At 44.9% G+C, this 16,085-nt stretch overlaps 1 pseudogene; it reads right to left on the reverse strand.

Moving 5' to 3' along the window:
- Window positions 1–293: 293 nt before the first annotated feature.
- Window positions 294–16,085, reverse strand: part of LOC125406862 (mitochondrial glutathione transporter SLC25A39 pseudogene) — a 30,042-nt pseudogene continuing 14,250 nt past the window's right edge.

Raw genomic sequence — 16,085 nt, forward strand, 5'->3', positions numbered from 1 at the left:
GCGGCTGTGCCCATGCTTTCACTACAGACGGACGTCTGACTGTGTCCTCAGGACTCCAGGGCTCTGACTCAAGGGAGCAGTCCCTAAACACATTTAGATGAGACTGAATTAGCACTGGTTCCAACCCACTAACTCATACAGGCGGCTATTGAGGGGGACAGAAATCACAAACACAGCATCCATAGCATTTTACAATTCACAGTTTGTTATACTATAAAATAATTTTTCTTTTCACAGCAGTGCACAGGAGGTCATCTTTAGATGGGCTAAACAAAGCTGCCTGGTCCGGAGAGCGTGATTACTCAGGACCAAGCTACAACAAACATCAAGGAGATACAGCAAAAGGGGCAGCTGTCAGATTTGGCCCTGAACTTGGAGGTGGATGAGTGCTGACTGTGGGAAGAGGAACAGCAGGAGTCGAAATGTGTGGTAGCCTGGATGACTGGGTTGGGAGGGAAGCCTCTTGGCTCAGTCTCCTGTCCCCACCCATGCAAGAGCTGGCTGTTTCTTGCCTTTCAGTGGCCCAGAGGCTGTTCCTGGTTGAGCCTCTGGAAGAAGCTTTTGCCGAACTCGTATGTGCTGATCATGATGGCACAGGAGGGAGTGGCCTTGATGATCCTTGGGAGGAAACCTGCAAGGAGTCCCCTGGTGCCCGATTCAGCTTGGATTCTCCGAAGCAGGAGCCAGGTGGAATCAACCCTTGGGGGCTTCACTCTCACGGCCTCCACTGCTCCCAGTGCGATCTGCCGCTGGGTCTTCACCACATCAAAGGGTAGAGTAAGGGTGGCAGCCACCATTCCTGAGATGCCACCAGCCACAAAGCTGATGCCCAGGGATGTCTGGTCCTTTGGTCTTAGCCCGTTCAGCCAGCTCTTCACCAGCTCGTAGTTGAACCAGTACAGAGTTGAGAAGGGCACATCTCGAAGGGCTGTGGGACCCCAGCCCAGCCACAGTGAACACCAGCCCCCCTGGGCCACCGAAGCTTGAACACAGGTAGCCAGCTCCCTGTATGACACATGCTGAGCCTGTAGCTTGGTCCGCACAAGCTCCAAGGGGCTGATCACTGTCACAGTACCCATGCGGGCGAGGGCACCAGCCACCAAGGGTGTGTAGAGGTCAGAGGTCAAGGATTGACCACATAGGAAAGCCTTGAGTTGGTCATAGGCAGTGAAGTAGACCCCAGTAGCTGGCACAATCATCACCAGGGTGGCTGGGAGACTGCTCCACAGGGTCCTAGTGCCCTCATGCCTCACAATCTTCACCAAGGCATCCAAGATGCCAGTGAATCGGATAGGATCCTGAAACCAGGTGGCACAGCGAGTGCCATTGGGGCACAGGTACAGGGGCTCCAGGACTCCACTGCAGTAGAGGAAGCACTTCCATTTGATGTAAGAGAGACCTCAGAATCTGGAAGGAGGTGTCAATTCACTGGCTACTGAGGGCCTCTGAGACTGAAGGCGGACCTTCACTATATCCAGGGGTGTCATAAAGAGGGAGGTGACCATAGCCCCTGCTTCTGAGGCCACCATTTGCTGAAGGGGGCTAATGCCCCCAGATCCTGATCATTCATCTTGGAGGTTCAATCCTGGCTCTGAGCCGGTGCTTGCGCCGCGCTGCGCCAGGGGCCTGGTGGGTCCACAGTGGCTCCACGGCCGGTGCAGGGTCCGCGCCACTATAAAATAATTTTGAGTCACATTTAGCATCGATCTCATTGAGGGTTGGTCATTGCTGTTTCAGAAGAGAAGGAACAGGCAGAGTGACAATTCTTTTTCACTTGGTGGCTGTCTCCCTCAGTAGGGCCAGCTTTAGAACATGCCCGCAAATTATTGAAAAGCTGTTCCCATCATGACACCTTAGTGTCATTTCCTCGAATCTGAGTGCACTTGTGATTTCTTTTAGCAATAGCGAGGCGAAAAGCCCTTGGCTTTCCTGGCAAACTTCCAACTTCCCTATATCTGCATTTTCAGAGGAAGCTCAAGCCACCTGGAAAGGCCACCTTAGATGCTCTGACGACACTTCCAGGTGGTCACAGTTATTAATGATAATTCCTGACATCGAGGCCACACAGCAGACGCCCTAGACATTGCGGGTCCGAGCCCAGCAATTTCCACTGTGCCTTCTCCTGAGCTTTCTAGCCAGAAAGTCTCTGAGCCTAGTAGGTCGGTTGCCATGACGTCCCTCTGAGTGAGCATATAATAAGAATTATTGAAAAAAGAGGTCATAGATTTGAAAGAGAGCAAGGAGGAGGTTTATGGGAAGGTTTGGAGGAAGGAAAGAAAAGGGCGAAACATTGTAACTATATTATAATCTCAAAAGAAAGATAGAAACAGAGGAAGAGAGGGAGGAAGGGAGGGAAAGAAGGAAGGAACAAAGGAAGGAAGGAAGGAAGGAAGGAAGGAAGGAACGAAGGAACGAAGGAAGGAAGAAAGGAAGGGAAATTAAGTAGCTGAACAAATTCAGGGAAGCAATCCAGTAAACAGTGTCCTCTATGGCTTTTGTTTCAGTTCCTGCCCGAGTTCCTACTTTGGCTTCTCTCAGTTATGAACTATAGTCTGTAATCCAAATATATATACTTTCTCCCCTTTAAAAATGCTTCTTTGAAAAATAGACTGTGGTCTTCATTTTCTAAAAGGTGGCGTGGAGTCTGGATGAACTTTCTCCCTTAAAATAGCTTACACACAACAATTGAGTTGGGAACATAGGTCAGGCACAGTGCTTGCCAATGTGAGGCCCTGGACTAGAACCCTAGCACTATCCCTAACAAGCAAGCAAGCAAACAAACAAACAAAAAACAGGAAATAAAACTTCTGAAAAACTAAAGTCAACCATTTCAGAGTACAGTCAATAAAGAAAACCCTAAGTGCAGTTTTCAATTGTAATTCTGACAGAAACTACTATAAATTGAAACTAAATATAGGTTTTGAGGTTTTAAAAAATATTTTATTAACACTTTGAGAATTTTAGACAATATATTTTGGTCATATCACCCTAACTGCCCCCCCCAATCTAATTTAAATATAGTTTCTAAAAAGAGAGAGTTGTAATGTTTTAGCATGAGTTCTTCTGAAAAACCTAAGATACATTGTGCTGTTAAAATCTTTTAGAAACAATCATGGTGTTCTATCACAGCAGCAGAAATGTAACTAAGATAGAAAGGCAGAGGCTGGGAGACTTGGAGTTCCAGGCTAGACCAGTCTACATGATAAGACCCTACCTCAAAAGCAAATGCATACAATAGAAGCAGGAAAAGAGTCAGATGTGTTTGTCTAAGTCCCAAGCAGAACCTAAGTGGAGAAATGATAATTTCCAGAGCCAGTTAGACATCTGGTACTCACTCAGAACACTTTGTTCTGATGTCTGTTGCTGACCCTAATAAGACTGTGTGTCTGTACAACATCTTCATCCAACAATATCCCTGACTTTAATAAGACTGTGTTTTTGTCCAGCATCTCCATCCAACAATATCCCTGACACTAATAAGACTGTGTGTCTGTTCAGTATCTCCATCCAACAATATCCCTGACCCTAATAAGACTGTGTGGTGTACAACATCTTCATCCAACAATGTCCCTGACCCTAATAAGACTGTGTGTCTATCCAGCATCTCCATTCAGCTTCTGCTTTAGTGCTTCCCCATTGGAACCAGAGGACACTGATACCCGGAGGATAGACAGCCCTCAACCTTTCATTCCATGTGGCCAGGAAGGAAATTTAAATTCTGGTTCCTGAGTCACCACCCTCTCTGTACCTGTTTTTCTTTATGGACAAATGGTTGGATCTAATCAATTGGGACCCCAGAGTTAAACTTCCAATTGGACCCCAACAGAAGCATCAATATTTAAAATTATAGTTAGTGGAGGGAGCAAGGTATCCTTGGAAAATAAACTTCTGGAATGACCTGGAAAACTATATACATTAGGCAGTAGCTGAACATGAGAGTTTTATAGCTGTCTCCCTGAGAAGAACTTACTATTTTTCCAGGATAATTCTCATTCTGTTAATACCTCATAAAGTTCAGACATAAAACATAAATATTCCCAACCTTTATGTGGCGTTTCCACAGAAAATGGAATATGTACAAACTGTACTTTGGCATCTCTGCCTACTCCCAAACCAGTACACATTTCTGGGACATGTCTGTCCTGGCACCATGAGCCACATTCCCTATTAAAGTCCCATCTGGCAAGCTGCTGACAATTATATTTTACAGAGAAAAAGACATTTTCCAAAACAGATTGACTTCATGTTAGGCATTAGTATGCCTGTAGGTAGTATAAAAACTAAATTATTCAGAAAGCAATTCATATCTTTAGTGAAATCCAGAATGTACCATAAATGCTGTGCATTGGCAAGCTCGAGTGAACAATGCTTGCAGGGGAGTGTTCATGACCATCAGAACCACTGCACAGCTGGTCTGAAGCTATTGAGGTGTTCTGCAGATGGTATCAGCCCTCTGTTTTCCAGCCTCTTGCAGACAATCCAACACAGGACTTGAAAGTAACTATGAAATCCCTTCCCTCTCCTCCAGCCAAATTTGTTTGAAGAAATGTGAAAATAGCTCAGAAGAGCTTACAGGGGTCAAAGGAAAACATTTGTAACATTGTATCTTCCCGTCGCCTCAGTCATCCGAGACTCCCCGTGAGGCCCCTGCTAGAGAAGAGAACAATCTTTCCAGGGATAAGAGAGAAGGCCTTGAGATGGGTGGATTTTCTCAGGGCTTTCCTGCAAGCTTTAGAGTTATGAAAAATGATGCTAGATATTGATTCCGCAGAGGAAATATAGATGAGGCCATGGTGCCTTTAACCTCTCCATAAACCTCTTTCACACACACACACACACACACACACACACACGAGGGAGAGAGAGATTAACTACAGCATTTGCCAATGGGGTCATTATCCAAAATATTGTGTTGTGCACTGATTTGAAAACAGAGCTATTAAGGTTTTACTAAATATTAACATATATAAAAGAAGCTGTAACATTTCTTTTTGACAAAAATAAGGATCTTTATTCTTAAATATTTATTAAGAGTCCAATATAAATTAACATGAAACTACTGAAGACAAAACTTTTCTTCTAAAACTGGTTGTTTGGAGGCTAAAAGAATTTGTGGCCACTGACCAAGCCCCACAAAAGACAGCTGAAGAAATGCTTTGGACTGGAGAAAAAGTGCCTCATCTGTGAGGGTGCAGGAAAGAGGGAAGCTTTCCAGACAGCAGCTCAGCAGAACACCACAAATGTAACACAGCGACAGAAATTCATACACACTTTCCAGTAATAATGCTGGGTATAATTTCTCTCAATTCCTTCATCAAAGTACACAGACCAAAGGTTGAACTAAAACCACGCCCACTAGAACTGGTACAGTAAGACCCCACTTCTGGAGACACCATGCAGCTTGTGTGCAAAATACAGAGAAACCATGATGGAGGTTTCCTCTCTTCTGGCTATCCTTCACAGAACCAGAAGTGATTGTGTAGGCAGTTTAGGTTTCCCCTTTCTTAGGCTACAGCTTTCCTTCCGAGCTTGGGCCTTGCCATACCATAATACCAACTTTCTGGACATGTTTATTAACACAGTCATGCCACAACTGTTATGGAGGTAACTGATTGCTTTGTGTTTGACTTCAAAATTCACTTCTCAGGAGGTAGTTCATGCCAATACTGTGGCCCTGGTCAAAGCTCGCAGCTTGGAAGGTCATAACACAAGGATTGAATCTACGAGTATTGTTTTTATAAACGGACATGTCAAACTGCTTCCTGAATATTTGAGTGTATAGATGTAGACTAGTGGTTGCCGTGGGCTTCATCAAAGAAATGCCTCTTCCCAGAGTTTAATGTGGGGGCCCTAGAGCCCTCCAAACAATATAAACTACTGTCATTTCTCTTGGTGTCCCACTGTAACTTGCTGTTGAAGCTCTCCACCACGCACTTGGATACAGAACACAGAGAAGTCAAACTGGAATTAATTTGGAGTCTTGTTTCTTATGTGCTAGCATCCACAGCGACAGGAGGTTCTAGCATCCATAGTGACAGGAGGGTCTAGCATCCATAGTGACAGGAGGGGCTAGCATCCACAGTGACAGGAGGGGCTAGCATCCACAGTGACAGGAGGGGCTAACATCCACAGTGACAGGAGGGGCTAGCATCCATAGTTACAGTAGGGGCTAGCATCCACAGTGACAGGAGGGGCTAGCATCCATAGTGACAGGAGGGGCTAGCATCCACAGTGACAGGAGGGGCTAGCATCCACAGTGACAGGAGGGGCTAGCATCCACAGTGACAGGAGGGGCTAGCATCCATAGTTACAGTAGGGGCTAGCATCCACAGTGACAGGAGGGGCTAGCATCCACAGTGACAGGAGGGGCTAGCATCTATAGTTACAGTAGGGGCGAGCATCCACAGTGACAGGAGGGGCGAGCATCCATATTGCCAGGAGGTGAGAGCATCCACAGTGCCAGGAGGTGCTATGTAGGATGCTAGAAGAGAAAAGCCATCAGCAATCTTACCCAGCTTGTGAATCCTGAGACTGCGAACAGACCTAAACAGGTAAAACCCAAAATTCCATTGGTGCAATAGCAATGTGGTTGTAACGAGGATGACCATCTTCTTTTTGATAGGATTTGAGGCCCACTACAAATCTGGCAAAAATCCAGTGGCTGAGAAGGTCACTGGCAATAGAGGAGAACTCACTATTACAGTATGCAAAACAGACACATTGTTAAACTGCCTTCTAAGACTCACATTTTCCTCATAGACCAGCACTGCACATAGCCTTCCCTGGAAAAGCTTCTTACAGCTATGGATGGTGGCTAATGCAGAGGCTCAGAACTGGTCGAAACACCAACAGTAAGTGATGGCAGTGTGCTCAGCCTTAAATGAGACACCTGTGTCATGCCCTCCTCAAAGCCCAGGAAGCATCATGGATGAAAGCAGAGTCGGAAGATAAGACGGTGCTCTATGAAAACTGTCTCCTAGACAGGGCATGGCCTTTGCACCCGTGAACTCACAAATCTGTGACGTCCTGGACAAACCTGCACAAGGTTGGACCCGTTTTATCAGGAAAAAGGAAGAGACCCATAAATTCCCAGCCCTCCCAGAAAAAACTGTTGGCAATTAATGGTGCTGCGGAAGAGTTTCAGCCAAAGATAAGTAAATAACATCTCATGCATAAAAATAGAAACTTTGCCTGGTGGTGGTGGTTCATGCCTTTAATTCCAGAACTTGGGAGGCAGAGACAGGTGGATCTCAATGAGTTTGAGGCCAGCCTGGTCTACCAGTGAGTTCCAGCACAGCCGGACTGTTACACAGAGAAACCCTGTCTCAGAATACAAAAGCAGAACAGAACAAAACTGCTGCGTTCTCTGGCAGAAAGAGCAGGGGCAGAGCCGGACCCACCAGACTCTCAATGTTGCTGAATGGGATGGTGAATGTCAAGACTCTTCCCTCTGGGCACCAGGGAGAAACACACCCACTGAGTCAGGAGTCGGTCAAAGCAGGAACTCGGTTAATGGCATCAAGCAGGGACTTATATAGGGTTGTGATGGGGGTGGAGAAGCATGGGATGGGCCAAGGTGGAGGAAGAAACAAGAGACAATAATATTCTGCCACATTAGTGGTGGCTGGGCAGAGGCGTGCCAAGGGTGGGTAGCCAGAGACAGGTCTCCAAACTCGAGCTAGGCTCAGGAAATTACACTAGGCCTCATGCCAACTCAAGTTAGGTTCAGAAAATTACAGTGGGCTTCACACCCCAGCCTCATGAGGCCCAACATCTTCCCCTTTTGTTTTTGTCATGACAGAGGAAGACATGGTCCCTGTCTTAGGTCGTCTCCCATGTGGAGATCTTACCCATCGCTGAGTACCATGTACCTCATTTATGAAGAAGTCACTGAGTACCATGTACTTCATTTATGAAGGAATCACTGAGTACCCTGTACCTCATTTATGAAGAACCCACCTCATAACCTGCCTGAGGTTTTCCCAGCCTTACTAAGATCTTAACCGTCACTGGTCAAGTGGGGGTGGAGAAGGGGCGTTTATATGAGGATTACCAGTCATACAGTCATAGGAGGGACCCAGACTCCTGAGTGGCCAGCCTATGATAGTATACCTTGACCTGATGTAGTTCAACTGCCTGCAATCTTTGGTAAATAAATTGTTTGATCGTATTAAACACACAAGGCCCAATAGTAAGGAGGTGAATAAGGAAAAGGAGGGGTCTGAGCAGGGGAAGGAAGCAGGGTAAGAATCCATAAAAGCCCATCCACAGGGGATTGTCCCAAAGGTCTTGCCATCTCTTCTCTAGGTCTCATCCACGTCTTGGATTGTTTCTGGGGGAAAATTAGAAAATCACCTCTCAGGGGTGGGACACTCCCTGGGAACGTCATTATCATTATCCCCTTGCTAGGGGATCTCTAGCTGGCACCCAGTGGGCCTCTTTTCATTTGGAAGGAAGGCACATCCAAACCCTCTTCCTACAGTGAGGAGTGGGTGTGGTCCTCTCTAGCCCCCAGTCAAAGGGTCCCTCCATTTAGGGTTGGAGTCTAGTTTAATATGGGCCTCAACCAGGTTGGGCAAAAAGTTTACAACATAGAGGCTATCAGAGAATAGATTGAATGGCTCTGGTATGGAATCCAATGCCATAATGACATTCTTTAAACTGTGCAGATCCCTCCACCTCATAGGAAATTGATTTTATAGGCATTGGCTCCTTTCCCCATAGGAGAGGTGGGAATACAACAAGGGAGATCCCCAAATGCCCCCCCATCGGTAAACACTGTAAGAAAATTGGGGTGGGGCTGGGTTGAGACAGAAAAAGCTTAGGAGGCCTCCACTCCTGTTGAGAAAAGGATCTCATCCATAGTGAGGGCCATAATGGCAATCAGTTTTTCCTGAGAATCCATCGAGGGCTATGGCAACTCTACTATTGTTTCTCTGAAGCCAGGTGAAGTCAGTGATTTTAAATGAAACAATAAGGGCATGAGGTTCTATGCCAAATGTCCTGACTGAAATATCCCTGCGTTTAATGATGCAACCGGCTACCTGATTAGTCATGGAATCCCTGGGAGCTCCGCCCACTGAGAAGCAAACCCAATGAATAGGCTCCCCCTCCTGTGTTAATAATGAAGGATGAATATGGGATCAGGGAAGAATATATTTCAACTAAGGGAGTCATATTAGAGTTTACAGGAAACTTGATTATATATGGGATCCCAGGTCCAAGGAGAGATCCCCAGATTGTTCTCTGGACAGAGGAGGGGGTGCCTGAACCGGCCTTGGCCCGTGACCATACTGATGAATATTTTGCTTATCACCATAGATCCCTCATCTGGCGTTGGATGACGATACAGATGGAGGCCCGCGTTGGAGCACCGAACTGAGCCCCCCAAGATCCAAACGAGGAGCAAAAGGAGGAAGAAAATGACGAAGGACTGCGAGGGATACTATCACCCACTGATACAAGGGGTCGGATCTAATGAGAGTTTACCAAGGCCAGATGGACCGTGACTGAACGAGCATGTGATCCAACCAGATTCTCTGAATGTGGCCGGATTTTCTGAATGTGGCTGGCCTGCAGTCTTTCCGAGAAGCCATTGACAATGACACTGGGACTGGTTTCCTCTGCATATACTGGATTTTTGGGATCCAGTCTGTTTGGATGCTCACCTTCCTGGACCTGGAGTGAGGGGGGAGGAACTTGGACTTCCCACAGGGCAGGAGACCCTGACTTCCCTTGGGGACAAAGAGGGAGGAGGAGAGGGAGGGGGGGAGTGGGAGGGCGTTGGGAGGAGGGGCGTAAATGGAAACTTTTTATAATTTAATAAAATTACTAAAAAAAAAAAATAATGAAGTGCACAAGGTTTCCCCGGGAAAGATATTTAGGAAGACAGGCAGGTCAGGATCAAAGCCCCTTAGGGCTGCTGTGTCCATGGTCTATTGGACCTGACGTAAGATCTGCCGATGGTGAGAAGTTAAAGTAACTCGGGATGAGAAGTTGAGGTCTTTTAGGAGTTCAAATAATGGAGCCAACTCTTCCGTGGAAACAGATATCCATGGCCTCATCCAATTAATTTCTCCTAGTACCTTTTGGCACTGAAGTAGGGTATAGGAATCCTGAATGTGTAATTGGGGTTTGGCTGGGGAAACCAAATCAAGGGACAAGATGGAGCCCAACAATTTAAAGGCTGGGATAGACTGAATTTTATCTGGAGCCACCTTGAAGTTATTATCCTTTAGAATGGTAAGGCAGTTAGGTGTGAGGTCACAAAGGCCCGATGAAGTGGGACTTCCCAAAATAATTTAAGAAAAAGAGATCCCATAAACATGGCCCTGGCCAGATCTCTCCAGTCCCGGGCAGTGCAAAATTGATGGTCTAACCTCTAGAGGATGGTTTCAGCCCAGGGTGAATTTGGCCTATCTTCAGCTAAAGCTTTCTTTGAATCCTTAAGATCCTGGGCTTCCCAAGGGTACCAGGCATTAGGCTGGTCACCACCTCGGTTAACATTTACAGGAAACAGGTGTGACCTTTCTCCCTCTGTGGCTCCGGAAGAAGCTACCTCTCCTCGAAATCTGGAAGCAGCAGCTTCTCCTTCTAATGCTCCCTCCCCATCTGAAGCTAGAGGGCAGAGGGAACTCCCCTATAGGGCAGGACCCTCCTGCAGCCAAGTGGTAGGGCAGAGAGTGCTCAAATGAGGTTTGTAGAGGGAACTGGAGGTGAACGAGGTAAAGGACCCCTTGAGAGCCAAGAGACGCTGTAAAAGGAGGTTAGGGGCAGGTACACAGAACTCAGTTCCAAAGTAGGATTTATTGAACTAGGTTCCAAAGTAGAATTTTGTTTAAAAAAGAACTGCCACATTTTTAATGGGGTACACTCACCCAGAGACCAATTGCCCATCAGCAAGTCTCCCGTATTCTCACATGGGATTCTTCTGTTCCCACCCAGGATTTCTCTGATCCTCACACAATGGATCCAAACTGCCAGGTTCTCTGGCAGAAGGGGGATGGGTAGAGCCGGACCTGCCAGACTCTCCCTGTAGCTGAATGGGATGGTGACTGTAGTGTCAAGACTTAACCCTCCCTTCCCCCCCTTCCCCCGGGCACCAGGAAGAAGCACACTCACTGAGTCAGGAGTCGGTCAAAGCAGGAACTCTTTTAAGCAGAGACTTATATAGGGTTGTGATGTGGTGGAGAAGCCTGGGATGGGCCAAAGTGGAGGAAAGAACAAGAACCAATAATATCCTACCACATTACTGGTGGCTGGGCAGAGACGGCCCAAGGGTGGGTAGCCAGAGACAGGTCTTCAAACTCGAGCTAGGCTCAGAAAGTTATACCAGGCCTCATGCCAATTCAAATTAGGTTCAGGAAGTTATAATGGACCTCACACTTAGGCCTCCATGAGGCCCAACACAAAACAAAAAGCCTTCCATTCATGAAAGACACTGTTAAGAGAGTTAAAAGACAAGTCACAGTATCAGGAGACAAATGCTTGATTTCCAAAAGCTAAATATGCGTCAGATAACACAGATTAAATATATACTATTTAATATAATTTAAAAATATATAGAATTGAAATGCAAACAATGTCAAGAATGGATGATTCATGGATTTATTCTTTGTTTTGTTTTTCTGAGGCAGGGTTTCTCTGTAGCTTTGGAGCCTGTCCTGGAACTAGCTCTTGTAGACCAGGCTGGCCTTGAACTCACAGAGATCCCCCTGCCTCTGCCTCCCTAGTGCTGGGATTAAAGGCATGCACCACCACCACCCGACTCATGGAGTTATTCTTAAAATAAAACAACAACAACAATATGCAATCCAACAAAATAACAGCATCTCATCAGATAAGTGAGTAAGGAATATGGATAATATAACTCACAAAAAAGCACAATAAGCAAGAAGGACAAATTGAGATGGAGAGAGACAGCAGTTTCCACATTACACCACCTGGGTTAGAATATGAGGAGATGGGATTTGGAATTTCAATGAATAAAATCTTTTTATACCATGAATACTATACAATATACTAGGATCTCTAACCCTTTTCTATTTTTAGATCCAGTAACTTCATTTTGAGGAATTTGTCTTAAGAAAGATCATTATGAAAGACACAGATATATTATAAGACAGATTACGTTAGATAGAATTTTGTAGATCGTAACTAACTGGTTTTATTTGTGGTTCTGGAATAAAAAGGAAGCACAGATCAAATGGCTGAGAATGCTTCATTCTACCATGTGTGTTCTGTGCACAGGCAGAGAACATGCAGAGACATACTGGAAGTTAAACATGGGCAGAAACAGTCCTGGTGGCTACTGCTTGCGTCTCTCCTATTTACACTGCTTTGAATAGTGGTGCTTATGACTGGTTGAGACTCAGCTACTTGGTACAAGAGTAGATTATAGTCTGTTTATATATAAAGTTAGGTTACAATTTAATATGCAGAGCTAGACCAAACAGTTCATGGTAACAGGAAGATAGGTGGTAGATGGGAAGATAGTTGATAGATGGGTGGTTAGATAGACAGATAGATGAATGATAGCTAGAAAAATATTTTTGTAGAAATAGCCTTTGCTGTATACCTTATCATAATGAAAGAGTATTATTTTTAAATAGTACAAAAGTAATACATGATACAATACTATATACAATTATATATGATACAATTCTAAGTGGCCTTAAGCTTCTTATATTCATAATAATGAGTATAAAAACATAAAACAACATAAAGACCATGGCATAAAAAAACCAGATGAAGTCTATTTATTTTCCTAAATAATGTGATTACATAAACTTTATTTTATTACTTTCTGCATTTCTCAGGATACTAATATATTAATTTTATTATGATAATCAAAAGGACCATAGCAAAAAGAATATATTTTGAAGTAAAATATGTACTACTTAACAGAGTTAACTTAAACATAAAATTCTTAGGTTCTAAAATTATAATAAATCTCACACACTTAGATGTCTGGAGTCAGCTGTCACTATTTACTCTTTTGAAAGTATTGACTAGCTAGGGACACAGTCGCTAAGACCACAGACAGCGTCTGAAGTCCAAGTTTCTCACAGATCCACCTCCTCTGCTCAGTCAATTCTCTTCCTGTTTACAACCCAGTGATGATTCATGAATTGATTACTTCTTAAAATCAGAGCCATAGAAACAATTCAAACACAAACATTAGAACTGTCGCTACCTAAAAATCACCACTCTTAAAATAAATATACTACATTCTGTAACTAAAAACACACATGGGAAGAAAAGTATCTTTTTATTAAAAGCAGCAGAATTTTCCCAGGGACAGATTGTATATGCTCTAGTGAATATATTTAATCATTAACGCAAAGGCCCCTGGTCATTTACTCCCAAGTGGTCATTGAACTTTCTATGCTGGAGGGTTGACAAGGCCCTATTGGAGAGGCCCTAAGCCCTGGTGTCAATGAAGCTCACAACCTACTCTAGAGGCCAGAGGTAAACAGAAAAGCAAACATCCCAAAATCTGCCACGACTTAGGGCAAGTCTTGCATGGCTTTGGTTCAGTGAGGAGAGAGGACCAATCTTCTGGGACCAGAGGCAGTCTCATGGAAGTCATAAAAATGAATGTGTCAGCAGGCACTGTGCTTACCATCCTAAGATGGTGAGAAGCAGGACGGAGAGGAGAGAGGCTGCCACTGAAGGTTTCTGAGGTGGAGCCTCTGGAGGACTCAGCGGGGAAGCCTAATGTTCACATTTAAGCTTTTCCGTGTACTCCTCTCACCCAGCCTGCCTTCACTAGCTCTGCCTTGGGTAAAGCCAGCGTCACACACAACTGGAATTCACTATGCAGCCCAGGCTGGCCATGACTCATGATCCCCTCTCTCAGCTTCCCAGGGGCTGAGATTCTGCTCTGCTCTGCTCCCCTGTGACTGTCAGCATGGTGGATCCCTTCCACTGCACCACCAGAAACACATGGGTTCCCACCCATGTCGTGCTGAGACGGTCCCACAACCATGGCATCATGGAAAGTGGGAATATCGATTCTTGATAATTGACAAAAGTCCTTCATACAGTCTATCACTGATGATGTCATTTGTATGGCTTATGACAGTTGACAAGAATTCTGAAGTAGCCAAATGAAGTCTGAGACTGATCTGTGATGGAGGGATTGAAGAGATAAACGTTTAGCTAATAGCATAAATGTAAACTGGCAAAGAAAAGAAAATCAAAGGAAAAAGAACATTGTTCGTGGTTGAACTGTGTGAAGGGTGAGCTATCAAGGTGACCCTGTATTGTGCTTTCAGAATCATCCAACACCCAAGGCTTTGTTTGCCCCACCCTGCTTTCTAGCCAGTGTAAATCATGTAAGTTATTTATGCTACTTCTCTCCAAAGTTTCATTATAAAGCACACAGGCTCTGTAGGTCCAGTGGATACTGTTCCAGTTGCTACCTGGCCATGCTAGTTACCTGGAGAGTTGCCAGGACCAGTCCTTTTAATTTCGACTTATATCTGTAACAGTGCAACAGACAGTCTGGTTTCAGAGGCCTCTTGGTTATAACCCTTTTGACTTAATACTGCACCTCCCACCAGCTGTGGCTGATGCCCAGCCTGTCAGAGTCTGATCCAAACATAAATCATTTCTCGTACCAGAGTGGCGGCATGGGAATGATTGAGGCACAGTTCACAGGGCAATATTGGAGGGAATCTAAGGGTTCATTCAAATCCAGAAGATCACTCGTGTTTATTATCCAAGCAGCTTTTATATGAAAAGGTAAAGTGAGGGGAAGTTCATTAGCATTCTGTTTCCTGGGTAGCAGGAAAGAATGACTTAGGTCATGTCCACAACTATGGCTGCCCTGTCATATGACTGAGTAACACCTCTTCCCCAGGTGACCTCCTAAATTACAATAGAAGGAGGAGAACGACATTAGCATATCCTGACCACTTACTTTAAATGGTATCAGTCTGTTTCACTATCAAAGGCTGGGTGACCACCTTCTGCAAATTTGCAGGTGCAAATTGTGCCTTGAAGGTTGCTCAGAATTCTGGCCACCATACAATGTAGAAATATGGGTCTGTATAATCTGGTCCCTCGTGTGGGAGAATTATCTGTAGTCTGTCTATCTGTTTATTTTGAATAAACGCTGATTGGCCAGGCAGGAAGTATAGGTGGGTCAACCAGACAGGAAGTAGAGGCGGGGTGATGAGAACAGGAGAATGCTAGGAAGGAGGAAGCCCATTCCTCCTCCTACTGCCTAGACCACCGAGAAGCAAGATGTAATCTGCCCGGCTGAGAAAGGTACTGAGCTTTGTGGCTAGCATAGATAAGAACAATGGGTTAATATAAGCTACAAGAGCTAATAAGTAGCCTGAGCTAATGGGCCAATCAGTTTTATAACTTATGGAGATCTCTGTGTGATTTTCTTTGGGGCTTGCAGGCTATGGGGAACTGGGCAGGACATAAACCCCAACAAGCAGGCCCCTCATGTTACAGGTCCCTACACCAGCCTCCTGCAGCTGGAGTTTCCTCTAGCAACTGAAGCTCTGAGAAGGAGTAAAATGGACAGGAATATGTCAGGACTCCCTTAATATAAACACTTGCTTGGGCTCCTTTTGTGTCAGACACTGTCTGTGGTAAGTAAGGGACAAGGCCTTGGCCATGGAGAACTTAGAGGACTCCTATGGATTAGGGCTGGACACATAGGAAGTAAGAGATTTCCAAAGAAAAGGCATGCTACCTCAAACATCATGAAATAGCTGTCTAGTTAAAAGTCTTAACAACAAAAACAGCATCAGTACGAGGTTCAATAGGTACCCACCCTTCAGATGTCTCTGTAGAAGCTTTGAATGCGGGGGGGGGGGGGGGCTCTAGCCTTTGTGCAGTCTTTGCTGATAGATACTATCAGCCAATCGTACAAAACATCTTCTTTATTCTTTGTTAGGCTTGACAAATGTGACTCCATTTGATTCTGGTAACTTTCCAATTTCTTTCACAAACTCAGCACACTTCACAGCTGTTTTCTAGCCATGGTGTTTATTCATTGATTCTTGTTGTCTCCACACTCTACCCCTGATTTCTTCTGCCTTCTTTGGTTTTAATTGGCATTT

This window comes from Myodes glareolus, chromosome 3 (genome assembly GCF_982192425.1).
Source record: "Myodes glareolus chromosome 3, mMyoGla1.1, whole genome shotgun sequence".
Classification (NCBI taxonomy): domain Eukaryota; kingdom Metazoa; phylum Chordata; class Mammalia; order Rodentia; family Cricetidae; genus Myodes; species Myodes glareolus.